Source organism: Aythya fuligula, chromosome 2 (genome assembly GCF_009819795.1).
Source record: "Aythya fuligula isolate bAytFul2 chromosome 2, bAytFul2.pri, whole genome shotgun sequence".
NCBI classification, from domain to species: Eukaryota; Metazoa; Chordata; class Aves; order Anseriformes; family Anatidae; genus Aythya; species Aythya fuligula.
Window position 1 is genome coordinate 41,430,291 of NC_045560.1, and position 20,757 is coordinate 41,451,047.

Consider the following 20,757-nt stretch of genomic DNA (forward strand, 5'->3'; position numbering starts at 1 on the left):
TGAGGACACTGAAGCAGACGCTGAATAATAATGGCTAATCTCTGCTCATTGTGATATATCCCAGAACAACTGCAAATGATGGCCAAGCTCTGCTATCATCCCGGACAGCATGAAAATTAAGGATCTCTTCCAAGTGCCTCCTCTGCATTACAGACTCACTTCCATTTTCTAGTTAGTCCTTTTCTATCATATGATAGAGAGGAAGGGGGACCTTCCTCTATCATATAGTGGGTTGGGACCCCTGCAGAGGAGAAGACCCTATCTGGACTGTCTCAACACATGTTCTAATAGGGCCAAAAAAAGACTGAGGCTGCAACTGGTAGTTCCAAGTGTTGATTCACTTGTGTTGATTGTATTGAAATGTAGGGTTTGAAAATATGCACTTTTAGGTGTATCTATCAAACAATGTTAATAATTAACAGAGTGTCTACAGATAGCACAACACATTGTTTGTTAGCTAAGGGAAAATCTCTGTCCTTTAAGAAAAATAGTCAAAATGCAACAATCCTTGTTAAATTGTGGTGCAGTCACAATCCTTCAGCAGCCCTTTTGGGCTTCATGTCATGTGAAACGTTACAGCACTGTGTATTGCTCCTCAGGTCATACATTTGTCCCAGACAAGTGCATCACAGAGCTAGTATTTCTGAAATATCCCATCTTCTGTCCAACAGTTTTTCTTGTCCCACAACCTCCTGGTTTCCCATTCCCAAAAACCTGAAAAAAATAAAATAAAATCCAGTGAATGCCACCACTTATCTTACAAGAAGTTACAAGAAGTAGTAAGATATGGCAACTACAGTGTTGTATTTTAAAGAGAGTTACACATGGTAGTCTTCTTTTTTTTTTTCTTTTTTTTTTTTTTTCATTCCTTGCTGCTTCTTGGAGTGTGTTAGACAACTCCAAAAATAGGTATGAGTGTAATTGCCAGGCATTTGTAAAGGAGCCTGTATATGAATGCCAAAGAGATTTGAAGCTCAGATTTTTGAAAAAAAAAAAAAAGTTTAGCTGGAGGAGTTCCTTTTCCTTCATCCCACGTGTTGTCTGCAGGGATGTGAGGAGAAAGCATTTGTCCATGAATGCTGCAATACAGCCATGCAAGCAATCTGTGGCAAAGATTAAAGAAACAGAATCACAGAATTGTTTGTGTTGGAAGGGACCTAAAAGATCACCTTGTTCCAAACCCTCTGTCATGGTCAGGGACACCTTGAACTAGAACAGGTTGCTCAACACCCTATCCAACCTGGTCTTGAAAACCTCCAGGGTTGGGGCATCCACAGCTTCTCTGGAGAACCTGTACCTGTGCCTCAACACTCTCACAGTGAAGAATTTATTCTGGATATCTAATCTAAATCTACCCTCTTTCAGTTTAAAGCCATTATCCCTTATCCTGTCACTACATGCCCTTGTAAAAAGTCCCTCTCCAGCTTTCTCGCAGGCCCCCTTTAGGTATTGCAAGGCTGCTGTAAGGTTTCCCTGGAGCCTTCTCTTCTGCAGGCTGAACAACCCCAATTCCTTCAGCCTGTCTTCATAGGAGAGGTGCTCTAGCTCCTGATCATCCTTTTTTTCCTCAATTCTGAAAATGTAGGGAATTGCTGCCACAGGAAAAAACAAACAAACAAACAAACAAACAAACAAAAAACAGATAAAACCCATGTAAAATGTGTTTCCAATAAAATGTATGAAGTACATGTATATGATATTTCTTAGGTATATATTGCGACAGTTTTCAAACTCTTCTCTCTTGAAATCATTTTAGCCTTAATAAGTACATTAGAAGACCAGTACTTTGTTGATCTGTAATGACCAAAAAATGTTTAGTTTGTTACTGAATTACATCTTTCTTAATTGATAACATTTACTTAGGTGTGTAATCTGCTTTCTTTGACACACCTCAAAATACTTTACAAAGGATGACAGCGTGCAATTCGTCATCACACCTCATCATGTCAGATGGCTCACATTGTGCTAATTCCATTATCAGCAGATACACAAAACCAAATTTGATGTAATTACAATTGTTTACTGTACTATCTTTTAACGTTATTTTTACCCCTTAGGATGCCAGCCAATACTGTAATACAGTTTTTGCTTAATTTGGCAAGGCAATTATGTCTAATTAGGAACTCTCATCTTTTCTTTCTGTAGTTAGTTTTCAAAGGAAAAGATGTTTTGTGCAATTTGAATACAGTTTGAAAAAACTGAAAACATCCACATGCATTTTTGCTTGTCTTTGAGCCTGGCAACAGTGGAGATATTGAATTTTATTAAATTGTCCAAACAAACCATTACTCTTGTACTGGTGGTGTTGTGTGCCAAATAGTAGCCCGGAGCAGAGCTGCTTGGCTCTGTTAAAGCCCTGAACTAATAGGTTCATAATGAAAGCAACAATTCAAACTAAACTGTAAGAAGCATGGAAGTGCCTGTGCAGCTCTCACAGAAATGAGTATGTTGTTTCATTACAGTTCTGTGGTAAAAGGCCACATTTTTATTCACCCTTGAAAACATGCACAAGATTGGCACACACAACATCACCATGAGGAGAACTCTCACCACATTTAGGGAGTGCTCATGAATATAAAGGACAGGGAAAAATGAAATAGGATGAAAATCACTCCTTGACATTAGGGTGAGGAGGAGATCAAGCTATCATTTCAGTTCTGTCTTGAAGGCTTAAATGAAAGAAAATTGCACAGGTCTGTGCCAGTTTTCTGCGTTAGTGTGGATGCTATTCCAAAATGTAATTCTGTATTGCATACCCAACAGGAAACAGTCATATGCTGCTTCAAAAACCTGCTTCTTTGTAGGTCAGATACAGATACATGTCTTGCCTCAGTGGTGACTAATAAGAACTTCAAATTCAGTTCTGTGTGTGTTTTTTTTTTTTTTTTTTTTTTTTTTTTTTTTTTTTTTTTTTAGTACACAGTTCTAGATTTCCAGATGAATCAAAATATCAATTTATGCCCTGTTTTTACAGAATCATATTATTCGTGAGATCGTGACCTTCTGAACACATATGTATACAGTGATTTTATCATCCTGATAACCTGATTTCAACCACTCAGCTCCCTCAAATTCACTTTTGTGTTTAATTTCATAATGCCTCTGTATGATCTAGAGAATGGAAATATTTTTCCTAAGATGTAAAATTGAAGTACAGCTGACTCTCCAAGTTCCCTTGCCTGTTCTCCTTGACTTTTGAAATTGATCTGTCCTCCATTTTACACAAATAATGCTATTTCAGAAATGTCTCATTAATATAATCAATGATGAAGTTGATATTTTTTCCTTCAACACTGTAGCATCCATATATAAGATCTGTTGTTACTGTGCTCATGCTGAGTTACTGTAAGCACAAACAATGCATCATCACTGGGCAATAATTTTGCCAGATCAAGGCTGCGACTTTGCCCTCTGAGGGCTGTCTGTAAGCAGATAATACTGTTGAACTAGACAGAAGGATTTACAATGAACCTCTTTTTAATTATCATGCGTAACTCTAGGGAGCTTTTCAAAATGGTCCCTCTTTGGTAATTTTAATATGTTTCTAAAAGATTTTAAGTGATGTAAGTCCAGAGGTAGAATAATATGTATTGCTATTTTTAAATGCTAGTGTAAAACCCCAGCTGCACAGCTTTGTCTGTATTCATATTTTATTAATCAGTCCATTTTAATGTCCTCACTTTTCTCTCTCTCTCATTCTCCTACTGCTCAGCTGCTTTCCAGAGACCATTTTAAAATTAATTCTGATGATTTTAGGCATTTCTAATATGACTATGATCACAAGACTGTGAACCAGTGCTAGTAGCATTATTATTTGGGGACCTTGTCTGATTGTTTCCTCCAAGCTGACAAGTCAGGCCAAATCCTTGGTCTAATTCTGTTTACTTATTTATAATTTAAATTAATTTAAATTAATATATGACAGGATAATTGGCTTCCTTAAGATATAATAAGATAGAGAGGGTCTAAGCTCCAGCTGTTTTCCAGAGAGAGAGATGACATAGAGCATTTGTACCTCTAGCAATAAACCCTGCAACCAGACAATCCATGAACCATGATGAAACATGATGTATTTGCTTTGGTCTGTTGGTCATCTGGGGCAATTACTCCCCTGTGATCAGTGGTCAGTTCTGACTAACAGGTTTGGATACTCCACACTGAGCCTGGAAGTGTTCTTGGCAGACCACCGATTTTAAGTGGGTCTAATTTTCATTGAGGTTAAACACTCTCTGGTTGACAGCCACATGTGCCTTTTAGCACTACAGTTAACAAGACCTCAAACTGTAATGTGTTCACTCAGCTAGTTAAGAGCAAAGAGTCTGATTTTATTGACAGATGGAAGACAGGAGGCAATTACATTTCAAACACTTCTGCTTACTTGATCCTCTTTCTTCTTGTTCTTCTTCGTCTTCTTCTTCGTCTTCTTCTTCAGCTTTGGCAATTTACCTAAGATCAGTGCCTTGTAACAGACATTCCCTTACTGGGCTTCTCTGAGGAAAGTCATACTCAACTCCTTTCCTAAAAGCATGGTGACAGAGTTCACGCTTTTCATTTTCCCAGGACCTCTGTTTCTTTTGTGGTGCTGCTCTATCCAGATTGCACTAGCAAATCTTAATTCAACAGGGGGCTCCCATTAAACTTTCTTCCATGGAATTTTTCTAAACCAGAGGATGTTGAAGAATATTTATGAGAACCACAGACTATGTAAAATCTCTGTCAGCTTTTTATCAGAGCTTAGTTTTCAAGTGAGAAAAAGATGCATGTCTTCTTAGGATTTCAGTCTTTGTTTTCCCTAATATCCAACACTGAAGAACAGTAATACCGAGGAATGTCTGATAGCTGATATCTGACGTATGTGAAAAGAAGGAAATCTTCACACATAGGATATATATGGTACTATCAGGTCACCTTCCCCATCATACCTGTTATTGCACCATAAGATATATTTCCATTCTGTTATTACTGGATTTTGAATAAATGCAAGACAATTTCATGGAAGATGAAAGCACATTTTTTAACAAACTGCCTGGGGGGGGGGGGGGGGAAAGTGATCTTATAGTAACAGAAGCTTTTATATAGCACTCTTCATCTGGTGAGCAAGAATTACTTTAAAAGTAAATTGCATATACCTTCCTATTTTATCTAGATGGAAACTAAGTGACTGAGCATGAGGGATCATTGAACTTACATATTTTGTTTTACTAGTTTGTCCATATGAATTGCTAAAGTGTCAGTCAGCAAAAGACACACACTTAACTTTAAATCCTTTAAAAGGCTCAGCTGAAGTCAATGGCAGTACTCTTGGTACGTAATATTGAGGAGGTGTGAAAATATCTGCAGGATCAGGAATTTAGGTTGGCAGCTTCCCTGGGACACAGCATGCTTCTCTTTCTATTAATTGAAAATATCTTAAGATAAAATATGCATGTTCAGTAAATACACACAGTATCTCAATGAATTTGGCTAACAGTTTTCTACATGACATTAATAGGCATAATTTAAAAAAATCAACCTGAAATATCAAGTTGATTATTTTGAAAGACTTAATATAATATATCCTGGGATATGAGAGCATGAGAGTTCTTACAGAACAATCAAGTTTTTGCAGCACTCTTACATAAACATAACTTTCTTACATAAAGTAACAAATATCTTCACTGCCCCCTGAACAGTGTCTCAGATATCAAGTCTAGAAAGAATACCTTACAGGCTATTGTTAGTTGTTGTAGGACAGTGCTGGTTGCTTCTTATATGTCTCATCATAAACAATGATGGGACATCACATCATTTATGCTAACTTTTTTTTTTTTCCATCTAGCTATTAAAAATGACAGACAGAATTATGCAACAGAGGATTTGTTTGGGAAACCTCATTTACAGTCTGGACATATACTCAAGTAGACAAACCCATTTCTTAAATACATCTGTATTTTAAGAGAAACCTGTGATAAATCTAAATGAAGAATATCTTGATGAGCTGAGGCTATAATGTGTCCTTGCCTCTTACCCTCCAGCAACAAAAGGCATCCATGATCTCGTGATGATGAGCATTATATGAAGCTATACTTATTGTGTTGTTCCAGGCTGCCAGGTGTAAACATTTTGGCGATCTGTAACACCATCATTTATTCATTTTGTTTACGGATAATTTGCAGCGTCACAGTCTTAATTATACTTATTCGTGATTAATACAACACTCATTTTATAAATATATTATTCACAAATAATAAGTCATGGAGATGTACTGGCATGATACATGTAAATGTGCTTTCTATCCTGTTTCACCAGTCTGAGTTGGTTTTCTTTCATTTCTTTCTCTGACTGCCTGGATAAGAGGTTTAAAACAAATTATCACTAGTTGTGTTAGCACATTCAGGAACAGATAAGTTATGTTTATTCAATTATATTTTGTGGCTTTTTGTTTGTTTGTTTGTTGTTTTCATTTTGGCATGAGTTGCTTTGTTTTTTAATTCTTTGTAGATCTGTCTGTCCCCGACCAGTTGTACTAGAGTCTGTTTGGCACTTGTGACTCATGGTGTGAACACCTGCTTCCTGGTATTCCTGGGGGCATTGGAAAAGTCAGGGCTGTTACTGTGTTATATACAGCTTTATATTCCCTCACAATTTAAAGCCAAGAAAGATCATCAGATTGTCTAGTCTCATGTCCTTTGTGCCAGTGGCTATTAAATGTTGCATATATACCTCAAGGTTGAGACAGCTACTTTCATTAGCCCATTATATTTTAGTCCTTGAGAAAGCAAACTGTTTTCTCTCTAAAGCAGTATCTGAGACCCCTGAAATATTTGAGAACTGATTAGGCCTTACATGCCCAGACAATCACAGAGACAATCCACTAAAAAATCTACCACACTTGCCAATGTGAGCTAGAAAAATCTCTACTGCTCTTGGGCTTGGTTAAATTCAGACCCAAGCATCAGATGTCTAAAATAATTTTCTGCATTGGTTTACTCTCTTCCTGGCTACAGCAAAATGAAAAATCCATGCTTCAACGGAAGGTAAAAACTTCCACTGCAGAATATATCAGGACAAATATCCGCTGGGAGGAGTCGGGCAGGAATTCTTCCTCACCTCTGTAGGCAGCCAACTGGGGCCCTCAAGTAAGGAATTTGATTATACTCATTATCTTAATGCCAACCTGCAAATGTCTGAGCGGGCAGGGTGTAATTCAAGCCATCTTGTTCCAACCATAATGGAAGAAGTTGCACAGATGCGTCATTCTAATGGATGTTGGGCTCAGGGGATCACCAGGGGATCTAGCCTGACGTGACCCTTTCCCTCCCTGTTTGAAGCTGCTCTGGCCATTAGAAGATCTAGAAACTGAAGTAAAGCCCATATTTAAGATAACCAGTTTTTAGGACAATATCAAACAATGGTTAAGTGTACCACCTCCCTTTGTAAACTCTTGGAGTTTAATTACCTTTACTGCTAGGAAATTGCATCTGATTTCAAGGTTGATTACATCTAACCTTAAACTTCCAGTCACTGGATTTAGTTGTACTTCTGTCAGCAAGACTGAAACAGCTCGCTGCTGTTATCTTTTCCATGTATCCTCTCAACCTTTTCTTGAGTAAGTGAAATATGTCCAGCTCTTTAAGCCTGCCATCTCAAGATGTGTGCTTGACTTGCAAACTATTTGGATTTTCTCCAATATTTTCTCGTCTTCTTTAAAGTGCAAGCACCAGAACTGTGCTTGATATTTTGGAAACATGCAAGGACTGTGCTGAGTCCTTCTCACAGCATTGCACTGAGATCTCATGTTGGGGTGATTATTCAGGGCAATCACTTTTTTGTCATTCCCCAAGTCTCTGCTTTCTGAGACAGTGCCCATTCCTACAAGCCTTTGGTTCCCAGAGGTATTAATTTGCATTTGACTGCATTAAAATGAATTTAGTGTGCAGCTTGTTGGACAGTGATCATTTAGCCAAATCAAATCACTGCAGAAGTAATATATCTTCTTTATTTACTGTGCTAAAATACATTGTGTCATATGCAAGCCTTAAAAGCAAAGATTTTATCTCATGGCCTGGACTGCTGAAAACAATAGAAAAATGTATTAGATGAAGACTGTTTCTGACTGCTGAGAAAGCTCCCTGCATTGAATGAAACCTCCCCATTAAAAGACTACATTTTGAAATTTGTCAGTGAGATACTTCTTAATCCTCGTAATGTGTGACCTGCTAATTCCATGTAATGCGGGACTGGAAATCAAAATGTCATGTGGTATTAAGCCAACTGCCTTGCAAAAATCCAAGTCTGCCCTATCAATACAGCTGCTTTTCTCATGCAGACCTGCAATCTTTTATATAGATCTTCTAAATAACTAAAACCTCCGCAACTATGTCTGACAAGATCTAACTTCTACTAACCCACTTTGACTAGCATTAAACATCTGTACTATCCACTTCTTTTTCTAATAGTGCCCTAGAAATGCATACTATTTCGTGAGCAACCCAAAAGACCAATTTCAAGCAATGGATGGCTCATAACAGAAAATTGTACTTCACCACTTATAATTTTCTCTAAATCAGAGCTAGGTGGAGTATGAACTGAACTAGCTGAGCTTTTTTACAACTGCTGTTTCTCTTTCAGAGCTAACGAAATATTGACAATCTAAGGATTTTCTGTTATTTAAAACAGGGAAAGGGGAGTATATGCACAACTAGCAAGATGTTTCAAATTGACAGAACTAGCCAAATACAGGAAAGCAGAAGCTACTGGTACTTCTTGAAAAGATTGTTTCAGGCCCAATCATCAAATCCATGTAAGAGTAGCAGTGCTTAGGAAACAAGATGGACTCTGAAATGATGCACATTTCTAGGACAGGTATTAAGGAAGATTAAATGATGCAAAGGATTTGTGCTGGCTGTCTGCAAAGAACACTTTTCTCCATTATTAATCTTCATGGGGCAAAACCTCAACATGTACGTGTATAAATTCAGTGGTAGTGCCTGTGGGCTAAGAGGAGTAAGGAGATTGTTGGCATCACTGACCTAAAGAGACAGCAGAAGCAGATAGCCAGTTTAAGAATATGGCTATAGTGTGAACACAAGAGTCTGTGTTGCTTTCAGTATTCCCAGAACACAACATTTCACGCTTTTTGCTGCTGTTATGGCTCAGTGCAGACTGCTGCTCTGGGCCCTGCCTGTGTGCTCCTTTTGAGCATGGAGCAATCCCAAGAATGTGCTGCTGATATATGTCTTTGCACTGTCCTCTACAAAAATTGACACTCTGGCCCACGAACAGAATAAATACCCCCTCTAAACTCCTACCCACATGCTGATGGTAAGACAGTTGTGAGATTTAGTTCTTGGCATTATCTACATCTAGAATATGGATTTCAAGCATTGTTGGTTATGAAAAGAATTAATCCTCTAGTGAAAGGAATATTAGTTAATGGACAAGGAGAAGGTCATTCGATTTATCTCAGCACTGGAAGAAGCAGTGTTCTTAGCTGATTGTTGCACAAGGTTATGAATTCCTGGGAAACTTAAAGGACATATAGTATTGGATCATCCTTTAATTTAGCCACTGAAATATTTCATGAATGTTTATAAATTTTTAAGGATGCAATCCTGCAATGTCTTCTTTTTATGAGTAAGTCTTAATCACAAAGAGTCTCAATGAATTATATTGGTTTATTAGCATCAGAAAAAATAATTTTATATGTTTGATTGTACTGGGTCCTTATATATTTATAAACACTGAGCAAAATTATTTTATGAGGAAAGTTTAAGAACCATATGGCATCACCTCTTATTTTATGCTCCTTAATTTTCATATCTATGTGGAGAAGTCAGCAAGTGTTAGCAGCTCCTTTCTTATCCGAGGGCAGTCGAGTGACCTTCTCCTTCTCCATTATACTTATATTCCCTCCTAACAGAGGATTAATCCATTCACTTTTAGTTATCATGTAAAATGGATGTGTGAGCCAATAAGATAATGAGTAAATCTGCTACTGGGTCTGTTCATGGAGCATATTCTCAAGAGTTAAGAAGTTTCTTGCACCTAGAATAATAACACATTCTTCCTACTGTACACGCAGCCAAGTGAGGGGGAGCATGACATCAGCTATATTTCAGTTCTTAAAAATCTCCGACATCTTTAACTGTAAGTAGCTGTGCATCCCTTCACAGTAATTTTCTCAAGAAAAATGACGTTCTGCTCCTTCAGTAAGGTATCCTAAACACCCATTAATTTCAGCTGAAGTTATAGATGCTCAGCTGCTCTCAGGAATGAATCTTAGAATACAAACTGGCAAACCAGCTACTCATGTGCAGCTAGTCATAAAACTTTTTTGTTGTTGTTTATGAGCTGCAATTTCAACAACAAAAAATAAATATTTCTGTCCTTTGTGAGGTTCTTTTTTTTTCCTTAACATAAGCAATCACATGTAAGTCAATAGGCTGAATAGTATCATGGCTAATGTAAAGTCATGCAAGCTGGAACTGTCTTCCCTTATATTGTTATGATATTTAACCATATAAATGGTTCTGCAAAATACAACTGGAGAGTCAATTTTAAAGGGAAATAACCACATGGAAGACACGGCTTTTTTATCTAATCAAACCAACCTTCCTTCCTTCCTTCCTTCCTTCCTTCCTTCCTTCCTTCCTTCCTTCCTTCCTTCCTTCCTTCCTTCTCTTTCCTTCTTTCTCTCTCTCTCTCTCTCTCTTCCTTTCTTTTCTTCTGTGGAGCCAAATGAAAAGCAGATCTTCTGATCTGCTGATCTTCTTTTCCATTTAAAAAAGTACTTAACAGCAGCAAGTCACTCCAAGAAGGCTTGCAGGCTTGCAATGCTTCTGACATAAATATTACCACTGTGGGTATGAACAACGAAATACATCCATCCTGGGTGCTGTACCCTGCTGCCAGAAGCTTATATTCTGAACAGGGAAAATATAAACACAAGCTGAATAAATGGCTCCTGCACATTAAATTTTGGGTTTGCAGCAATGATTAATGTTTTTCTACTGAATTAAAATGAATCTAAGTCCATTTCTGCCATAGGAATAAAACTCACAAAGCCTGAGAATCATTTCCCATTGCATATAATCCAGGGCTGGCAGTCCAATCCTGGCTCCTTCTGGTCACTGACTTCGTAGGACAATGCAACCCATTATAAGAAGGAATGTAAGCTCATGTAGTGAGTTTTTAAACTGGCTATATCTTCAAAGCTGGGTTGAGTCAGTCACTGAGTGTGAGGAATGTGTAAGAAACTGGCAAAAGTGATTTTATCAACTTTCGTCATATTTGTTATTTCCTCTTACACTAATAAGAATGTAAAGTGATAGGCATACATAAAAATGTTAATGAGCCAATTTGCAAATATTCATAAGAGCAAAGAAAGGGGGGTTGATGTAATACAAAGGACTGGTCCTATGTTATCTTGCTAATATGATTCTGACAGATTATTCAAGAGAGTAAGTATATACTTGGTTAGAGACTCTCTGGGCTGGTTCTAAGTGGTGGAGAATGGCATTTAGCTGTGTATTAATCACATGTTTTTCCTTCTTACCACCTGAGAAAGACCACCTATCCATGGCAATGACAGCAGTTTCTTACCCAGCAGTTTCTTTTTTAAATGGCCTATATGGATAGCACAGTTTTGCATAGTTAGAGGCAAAAAAACTCCTAAGGAAATCCAAGCCATTTCATTTTCTGTTCTATATAGCATCTTAGAAGGTTTTCACCTAAAGCAAATAAATAAGATAGTGAGCGGAGATGAATCTTTCCAAATCTTTTCTACTGAGGCGCTCTCAGCTGGAGACAGACTTTTGCTGCACGGGGTAAATAGGAAGTTTATTTTGGAGAGACAGTGTAGAAAATTGCCAAAGTGCATTTGAGTGAGAGAGGGTGATGCTGCTTCAAGCCTGTATTTCCAAAGTCCATTTCACAGGAACCTCTCTGGGTTAGAGGAGAAAGCCGCCCTAGCCGGAATCACGGTGCCATCCAGGTAGGGTTTCTACGCGAGGCTGCTCCAAGGGGCTCACCTCTTCCAGCCACAACTCCGCGGTGCGGCAGCAAGTTTGCAAAACCCAGTTACCCTCTGCTGGCAGAAACACTTGTGCCTTTTTTTTTTTATTTAGCATTACCTTCGGAGCGGCAAAGCGAGGAACCTACAGCTGCGATGAGGTGGCGGGGCGCGCAGCAGGGGCACGCCTGCGCCCCTCGGGGCCGCGCTCTGCCCCCCGCACCCCTGCCGCCGGGGGGAGCCAGCACCGGGAGGGGAGGGGACGCTCCCCGCCGGCACCCCCGCTCCGGGGGAGCATCTCCCCTCGGGGGAGCATCCCCCCGCCGTGCCTGTGGCAGCGGGAGGGGAGTCTCCTCCTTCCTCCCTCCCACCTTCTGCTCTCTCCTCCCTCCCCGCCTGCCTGCAGCCGCAGCGCAGGGGCAGGAGGGAGCGGCGGCGGCGCAGGCAGAGCCGCCCGGCGGAGGCAGGAGGGCGGCCGGGCGGTGGCTGCGCCCCGGCCCCCCCCGGCCCCGGCCCCGGCCCCGGCCCCGGCCCCACCGCCCCCGGCAGGCTCCGCCCGTCGCTCCCATGGCGCGGCGGCCCCGCGCCAGGTGAGGCTGCGCTGCCTGTTGCGCCGGGCCGTGCCGAGCCGTGCCGTGCCGAGCCGTGCCAAGCCGTGCTAAGCCGTGCCGAGCCGTGCCGAGCCGCCGGGGGCGGCACACCGCGAAGTTTTGCGGGGAGGCGCCGCTCCGCGATGTAAGTTGCGGGGTCGTGCGACGTGGTGGGGGGGGAGGCGGCGGAGCCGGGAGGAAACTCGACGGGGAGGGAGGGAGGCGAGCAGCGCCGTGCCGTGCCGTGCCGTGCCGAGCCGGACACGGATCAGCCAGGGCCCCCGGAGATGCTCCCGGTACAGCCGGGGCTGGGGCTGCGCCGAGGCGGCGGGGGAAGGAGGGGAGAAGGGGCGGGGAGGCTGCGGGGAGGGGGCTGCCACCCCCTGCTCGGCACCGAGCGAGGGGCTGAGCCTCGCGACCCCGATGCCAAAAAGCGGAGCAAAAAGCGCCCCCCTCTCCGTGCCCGCCTTGCCGGGAGGGCGCCGTTTGCTCTGCCCTGGGGTTTTTCCACTTTGACACCTCCCAGGACCAGTTGCTGCCGGGTGGCGGTGGTGATGGGGAGGAGAGGGCAGCTCCTTCTGAACGCGAGCAACAAATGGCAGCCGGGCTGCAGGGGCAGCGGCGGCGCTCGCTGCGCCCAGGTGAGCCGCACCTCCTGGCCCCGCAGCCCGGGGAGGCACCGGGGGGCAGCTGCAGCCCCCCCCGGGTACAGCCCTGCGGCCCCCGACCCGCTGATTTGGGGTCCCGCGGGGATGGGGGGCTCCGTAGGGGGTGGGAGCCCCCAGCAGGGCACGGCCGCGACCCTAAAGCCGGCGTGGGAATGCCCCGGTGCTTGCGGTGGGGATTTGGGGTGTGTGTGCGAGAGGGCTGGGGACAGCAGGCTCTTCCCTCGCCTTCATGGCAATGCACACGGCCAGAATTTCCCCTCCCCAGAAATTTGGAAAATGCCTCAGATGTGCCAGCAGGAATTTTTCTTTCCTTCCCGGCTTCTTCCTTTTAAAATTTTTAAGATTTTTAGAGCTCCCGTTAGGAAATGGCAAAGCCGTTCAGGCTGCAGGTTATCACCCGGTCTTTCTGAATGTCCCTAGAGAGCAGAAATGGTGTGACAGCGAAATGAAAAGAGCCAAATAACTTGAAAAGCGTGGATAAACCAACTATTTCCAGAGTCAGAATGAAAGCAAGGCAAACAGCGTTTTAGTGCTCGCTTCAAAGAAGCGAGCCCAGAGGTATTTACATATCTATGAAAATGACAAAATAAGCTAATGCTTTTGAAGCGATTGTAATTATTTAAAAAAATAATAACCATGAGAAAATGTTACAGATTTGTTAAGGGACGGAAAATGAGTACTTTTAGAGGGCAGTCTTTTCTGAATACTGAAAAATAACTGTGAACAACTTCTTGTGGTAATCTGTCTACCAATTTGTACATTTCAATTGCAAGGTGTGTGTCATGCCCCTCTGCGAGCAGTAACTTGAAGGCTTTCATACAGGAAACCACAGTGTTCATACAGCTTGTGTTTTTAGTATTTTGCTCAGTAACTTAATTAAAAGGACAGGCACACAATGGGTTTCTAGTTTGATTTAGAGGGAAAGAACAAAGTAATTAAGCTGTAGAATAAACTCGTTTGCAAAATCTATGCTGCGTTCAGAGTCTGATTTTCTAGTTTAGCTTCTGTATCTTGCTTGGAATTAATGATACCAATGTGATTGCTTAGCTGATTCCGCAGCCCTGATTTGTGCGAGTTGCCATGGGTTTCTATGGGATTACTCCTACAGGTAATCCTCTGATGACTCAAGCCAGCGGGACTGGGCCCGTATTCAGATAGTTCCAGCATAGGTGCTGTGTGGGGACGTGCCTCTTGCTGCTGATGGGAGGGCTTTGGCTCCAGTAGAAGGGCCTGGGGTTAAGTCCAGATCTGTCACATTTATCCAGCTGTTGCTGGTTGGGTCACAGCCCTGATCTCGCTTTCTCTGAGGTTTGCTGTGAAAGTGGTGCTGACTTTGGTCTGCGAAAGGCCATCTCCTGTGGATGGTTGTCGTTTTCCATTGACCCGTGGTGAGTTTAAACTGCTCAGCATCTTGGAGATCGGGGCCTGAGTGAATGAGAAGAAGGATTGTAGCTGCTATGATTGAGAATCAGTGTGTTTTGGCTCTAACAAGAGATCAAAATCAAAATACAAATATCATTTAATAGGCATATGTGTTTGTACTCTGGATCCAATCCAGAGTACTAGTAAATCATGTGCTAGTAAAGTATGTGAGAGCTTTGCTACAGATAAAAACAATAGCAAGATGTTTAAGGATACATTTGTGGTTTGTCTCTGCCATGTGCTTTACAGGGTCCTTATTTAAAATCTTTTAGAAGATGTGAATCTTTTCCTGCTCATGCTGAAGCCACGTTAGAACCTGGTAACTTCAGAGCAAACACATCATAAGGCAACTCAGGAAATAATCACCAATCAGTAGAATTGAAACTTACTTAAGAAATTAGCCTTATTTAAAGTGCAAACTTGGGTGTCTAAACCTAGAGAAAATGTATTTTTCTGTTACAGAGTCAACTTTAGATGTTAATTCAAATATTAAGGTGCCTCTAAGTCTTGCTTTTAATGAATTTCCTGTTTCTTCAGTAGTAGTATCTATATGAGTGTAACACAAGGGATTATTTCACTGGCAGGAAGGTGTGAAACCCTTTAATGAAATGAATAATTTAAGAAGAAGGAAAATGTGCAGGAATATGTGTTGTTACCATTCCAATTAATTAGAAGGTGGACTAAGGAAGCAGCTTTTCCTCAGCGTAGTATATTGTATTTGCGATCACTTACAGGATTTAAATGTAAGTATGATCCTTGTTGTCATCTGTATGAGTGGTCTTTTATCAGTCCTGGTTTGAAAATGCGGATTAAGTTAGTGTTACGTGGCTAGCAAAATAATATGCAGTTTTGCTTCATCCAGTACATTTTTTTAGTATAGGTAAAGAAAAATCTTACAAAGCTATGAAATTCAGAAACTTATAATGCTAAAGAGAACCTTATTTTAAAAGGATGATGTTTTGAGCCAAGAATAAATTATTGGAGTTCATGGAACACATAGCATTTACCTTGGCTTGTTTGACCAACTCTTTTTAAATATTGGCTTATTTACTAAAAGTAACCTCCTGCAAGTGCAGGCTTGGTTGAATTCTTCAATGCTGGTAAGAATCAAAAGTTAATACATCTACAGAAACTCCAAACAGTAAGAATATAAGAATTTCTCAGCACACTCAGTAAGTATTTTTAAATGGTTTACTCTCTGAAGTACATGCGTGAACAAGGTTGCCATCTACTCTTAAATCCAACGTGGTGTAGGTGAGATAGCATTACATTCAGAAGTCTTCTGATCTGGAGAATTTAATCTCTGCTGTTAGTTTTAATCCAACACCTTTCCTAAAGAGGCTTCTGTGCTTCCTCTGTCCTGGTGCAGTTTGTTAGTCTGGATGCACAACGGAGAGCTGCATGCATCCGAGGGAAAAGCAGGGTGGTGTGATAGCAGTTTTACTCACTGCTTCATTTGAGCTCATGCTGTAGATAAACAGTTGCCAACCCCACAGTGGAGGAGCTTCTTGTTACTTCACAAAGGTTAAAGATGTATCCTCGTGCTTCATCAAGATTTCTGTGGTTACTGGTGTCCGTGTGTCTGTACTTTCCACTGGTGGCTGACGTTGTTTATCCCTATAGATGAGGCTGCATTTGTAGCCTGCATGGGCATGTTTTACAGAGACCTAGGTTGAACTTTGAAGAACACAGCCCTTACTGCTACTGAACAAGAAAATAGCTTTTTTTTCCCTCTGTCCTGGGTATTTGAATGTTCTATTGGGTTCCTTCAGCAAGCAGGTTTGTTTTTAACATTAGCTTCTTTCCATGTTAACTCTAACTCTGGACATGGGGAAAGCCTTTTACCATAAGGATTGGCACAGCTCCCGAGTCCTGCTTTCTATCAGCAAGGAACATGCAAAGCTAGCTTTATTATTATTATTATTTCTCTCTGGACACTGTGAACTTTTATAAGGATGAAAATGAGAATGTTTAACTTTAGCATTTCCGAAGGATGAAGTGGTTGGTGGGGTTGCAGCACAGCCCTTTGGCTCAGCTCCCTGCTATGCCAGGGGCTTGCCCGGCATAGCAGGGCTTTGGAAAAGATGCTGTAGGTGGGCAGATTCAGATGGCTTCAGCCTTGCCGAGCGAACAGACTTAGCTTTTTGTGTCTCAGCTCCACAGATAGAGAGGAGATAAAAATGCCTCTTGAGTAAATGGTGCTGGTAAAAGGCCTTTTCAGAGACACATTCAACTGGGTAATTGGAATTTACTTGAACAGAGATGAAAATTAGCACTACAGTTCTTGATGCACTTGATCATGGTTTACCTCTTGCTTTTCAGGATCAGTTCAACTACCTAGTGTGTGTTTAAAATACATTTCATCCAACATTAATAACAGTTTCATAGAGCTGCTAACTTACCCTTTGAAAAGAAGAAGAAAGTTGATCTCTGCCTGCTAAATAGTACTATAAAGGTACAATAACAAGAGAAAGTGAAAGGTGATAGAAGTGACTGATAGCACATAAATGGGTTGCTGCTCCAGCCTGGAAGCAGCAAAGCAAATGGAGACTATTTAATTATTTAAGGAACAATAAATGAAAAGTCTGGTTATACAGTAAAAGGAGAGACAAACAATAAACAGAAAGTTGAGAGAGGGAAACTGTGTGTAAGGAAAGTAGAAGGTAGATGGGCAGAGATCAAAGGGGCAGGGGATGGGCTTACGTTTTCTATAGATCTTTTGTTTGGAAAATATTGTCTGTATAAATCTGTGCATCGCAGTGCTTACATAGCAGCCTGTCTTCTACTCAAATTGTGGAAGCCTGACACAGCATGTTCTTCTCCTGGGGGCTGCTCCATGTTTCTGCTTCTTCCTTTGGATGTACAACCACAGTGAATTGTGAGAGTGTTTTTACTGATGTGTGTCTTGGTGACAGACTGTCCTAAGAGGTATACTTTGTGGATGCTGTTAGTTTTAATGGTGTTATCATTTTCTCTTCTGTCAAAGTTGCAGTGAAAGTTACTTCTCTCTCCTTCCTCCAGCAGATAATAGCATTGATTTTAAAGACAGACTTTTTGCTTTTTTTCTATTTTTTTTTTCCAGTTTACCAAAATTGGGTTGCATACTTTTGCAACTATACTAGCTAAAGATGTTTTGTATGTAAATATTGTGGCTATTCAGCATTTCATTAGAGGGCTTGAAGGACTGCTTTATAGGTTTACTGGGAGTTAATAGGACACATGAAAAGCATGGAGGTTTGTTGTTGTTGTTGTTTTTTCGCTCATCTGGATTACAAATGTGTATTGCCTGAATAGAATTTGCTTCTATATGTACTTTGTATTACATATTTTTGTAATACCTAAAAAATATACAAATCTATGTGCATGTGAATAATATGCAGCTTTTGCAAAGGGTGAAGCCTTTGGGCATTGAAATGAATCAATGCTGTTTGCTATTGCAAAAACATCATCATTAAAAATAAACAAAAGCACTGGGTGTACAATTTTCAGTTTGTGCAAGCATTCTTCTTTCCTAAAGAATAAAATGTATAATGTATATTGAGATTTGATTTAGGCAAGTACTTCATCTTATTAGAAGCGGAGCTGCAACAAAAATCTTCTATGAAGTTGCTTGCTAGATTGTATATGGTTAATGAAGTAATGGTGGTTGTGTATTTCATTGATGAAACTTTGGCTTATGAACATAAAAAACAACCCAAAAAAATGTAAGCAGTGTTTACATTCTTGACTTTTTGCCTATTTTTATTTCATGTTGAATAACGGAAACTGATTCCATTAAGAATTCCATTTGAATTATTTTTTTAATTCTTCACATAACGATATACATGCGTTTTTTTAATATACTGTTAGCTTAAAAAAAATCATACACATCTAAAAACAGATTGTGTAATACATTTTTAGTCTGAAGTTTTTATTTTGAAAGGGGTATGTGCTCCTATATTTTTCTCTGCTCAGGAAAAAATGGTATTTGCCAAGAAGAAAAAAAATTGAATAGATATTTGCAAATTTAGGAGCTCAAAAAGAGGGAGAATAGTCAAAGGCAGGAGGCTGATCACAGGACCAGGAATCACTAATTTACAAGGCTTGGTCTTTTAGCAAGTGTGGCTAGGGTTTGGTAGTTTGTTGGCTTTGTTTTATTTTTCCCTAGATGTGCTGTAATTGGTCTTTAAAATTTATCTTGATTCTCTGTATGGTTAAACATAATTTATCATTATTAGTGTCAAAAAGAGAATGACCCTTAGTTCTTTTTTTCCTGAAGTGAACAGAGTACAGCTCCCATTGCAACCTTCAAATAGGCTGCGGTTCTAAACATCCTTTTTTGCCCTTGTTTCCAGCTTTGTTGACATGAAGTCATTAAGATAAAAATTGGTGATTTCTGAACAGTCTATTTTTAACAACTTTATACTAGGATATTACTGTTCATGAATATGTGTCATTCCTAATCTGTGGAAGCACTAAAAGGGAAGGCATGTGTCAGAGGAAAACTTTTAATATTATTTTTCGGATTTTGCTGTTCTCCGGGTGTGTCTAGTCCTGTTCTGCAGATAAAAGTATAGCTCTTCACTCTGTTGCTGCAAGAATATCTCCTCCTCATTGATGCTGAGAAATTCCAGACTGTTTCAAATGACATTACAAAAAGGGGTATGAATGGGCAATTGTTCTTTTCTACAATCTTCTAACTAAGAATGAAACAACTCCGGAAACATTGTATCACAGGAAATCCCAGAACTTCAGTTGTCACCTCTCAAAGGCTGCAAATTTCTTAAGCACGGCATTTCAAATTGAGTAAAAACATCTCATGTTTGATTTAAAAACAGCCTGTGGATGAAAGCATACAACCAGTGGACAATCCTTTACCTGTAAGTGCATATTGAGGCTGCTAAACTGAGACGTCATGTTTGTGCAGACCAGATTTCTAATCCCATTTTTGTTCTTAAGGAGACTTGTCATTGAGAGGTTAATTATTTCTAGAGATTGTATTGGTCATTCGCTGTTTTCAGAATCTTTCACAGTTTTTGCCCTTTGACAGAAGACATTGTGTATGTATTCTGCTCGTCATTTTCATCAATTACATGGTATGCTTATTGGCAGCTTTCATGCATAAATACTTATTTTGCTAGAGTAAGAGATGACAGGATTTAGACATGTAAGAAACCTCTGTCTTTGGCTCAGAAAAAAATTCTTGATGGATACAAATGGTATTTCAATAACTTTCGATCCAAAAACTTTTCTTGCAAAGCGACATGACTGTTCTTCTTGCCAGTCACGGCAGGTGCTCCATCTGTACAAATACTGCCTAATTTGAACCAGTCAAGCGTAACATTTTTTTTTCCCACTATCTGCCACATTTTCAACAAATTTTCTCAGTTCTTTAAACAAGTGTGAGGCAGCAGTGTGGAACAAAATGGACAGAGGCCAAGCAATTCCCTTAATTATAGCAGGGTTTTTTTAACACATTGAACAACAACAGTCAACTGTGCGGTGTCAGTAGCATTGCAACTTCCCTTGGTGGTGAACAAAAAAAAAATGCTTGCATGAATCTGTTAAAAATTGAATCCATGCTGTTGCATCGTCTAGGATTATCTCAGCCCTTCTCATTGTCATGCTGCATGAAGAGCTATGGACGTATCAGCTGTGTGCTGCTCTTTTGATCTGGTTTGTGCAGCACAAGCTGACAAACCCTCTTGCCTGCTGTCTTTGTTGCCTGAGAATGGCTCTTTCTCGTAGACTAGTAATTTGCTATTTGCTGTTACACCTTTGCTGCTGTTTTCAGTTCACAAATGTGGATTTATTTTATTTACAGACAAGAAGTTGTGCTTGGTGACTTTCTTGATGTGAAATAAGACTGCAGATTAGATCCAATAAAAGCTTTTTGGCATAAATTTCAGTATGAGATTGTGTAAAAATATCATTCAATTTTTGATTTTCAGCTGTGTCACTGTGGCACACAAGCACACTTTGACAGACTCTGTGCCTTCTCCAGAGCAGAATGTAGCCTTCCTGGAGAGAAATTCTCCCCGTGCACCCTCATCTTCACATGCTTTCGTCTTAATATTTTCACTGCAACATGCACAACTTGTGAAAC

At 40.5% G+C, this 20,757-nt stretch overlaps 1 protein-coding gene across 4 annotated transcripts in view; it reads left to right on the plus strand.

Annotated features, from left to right (window-relative positions):
- The window catches only part of LRRC3B (leucine rich repeat containing 3B), a 165,523-nt gene that overhangs the window by 107,837 nt on the left and 36,929 nt on the right, over window positions 1–20,757 (plus strand). The window contains exon 1 of one of the 4 annotated variants that reach the window (XM_032182712.1): window positions 12,465–12,727. The exons of 1 other annotated variant lie outside the window; for it this stretch is intronic. The gene's annotated coding sequence lies outside the window, so the exon portion shown is untranslated. Of the gene's footprint in view, window positions 1–12,464; window positions 12,728–14,617; window positions 14,639–17,473; window positions 17,601–20,757 lie in introns of those variants that run through there. 2 more of the 4 variants (XM_032182716.1, XM_032182715.1) reach the window with 2 other exon arrangements.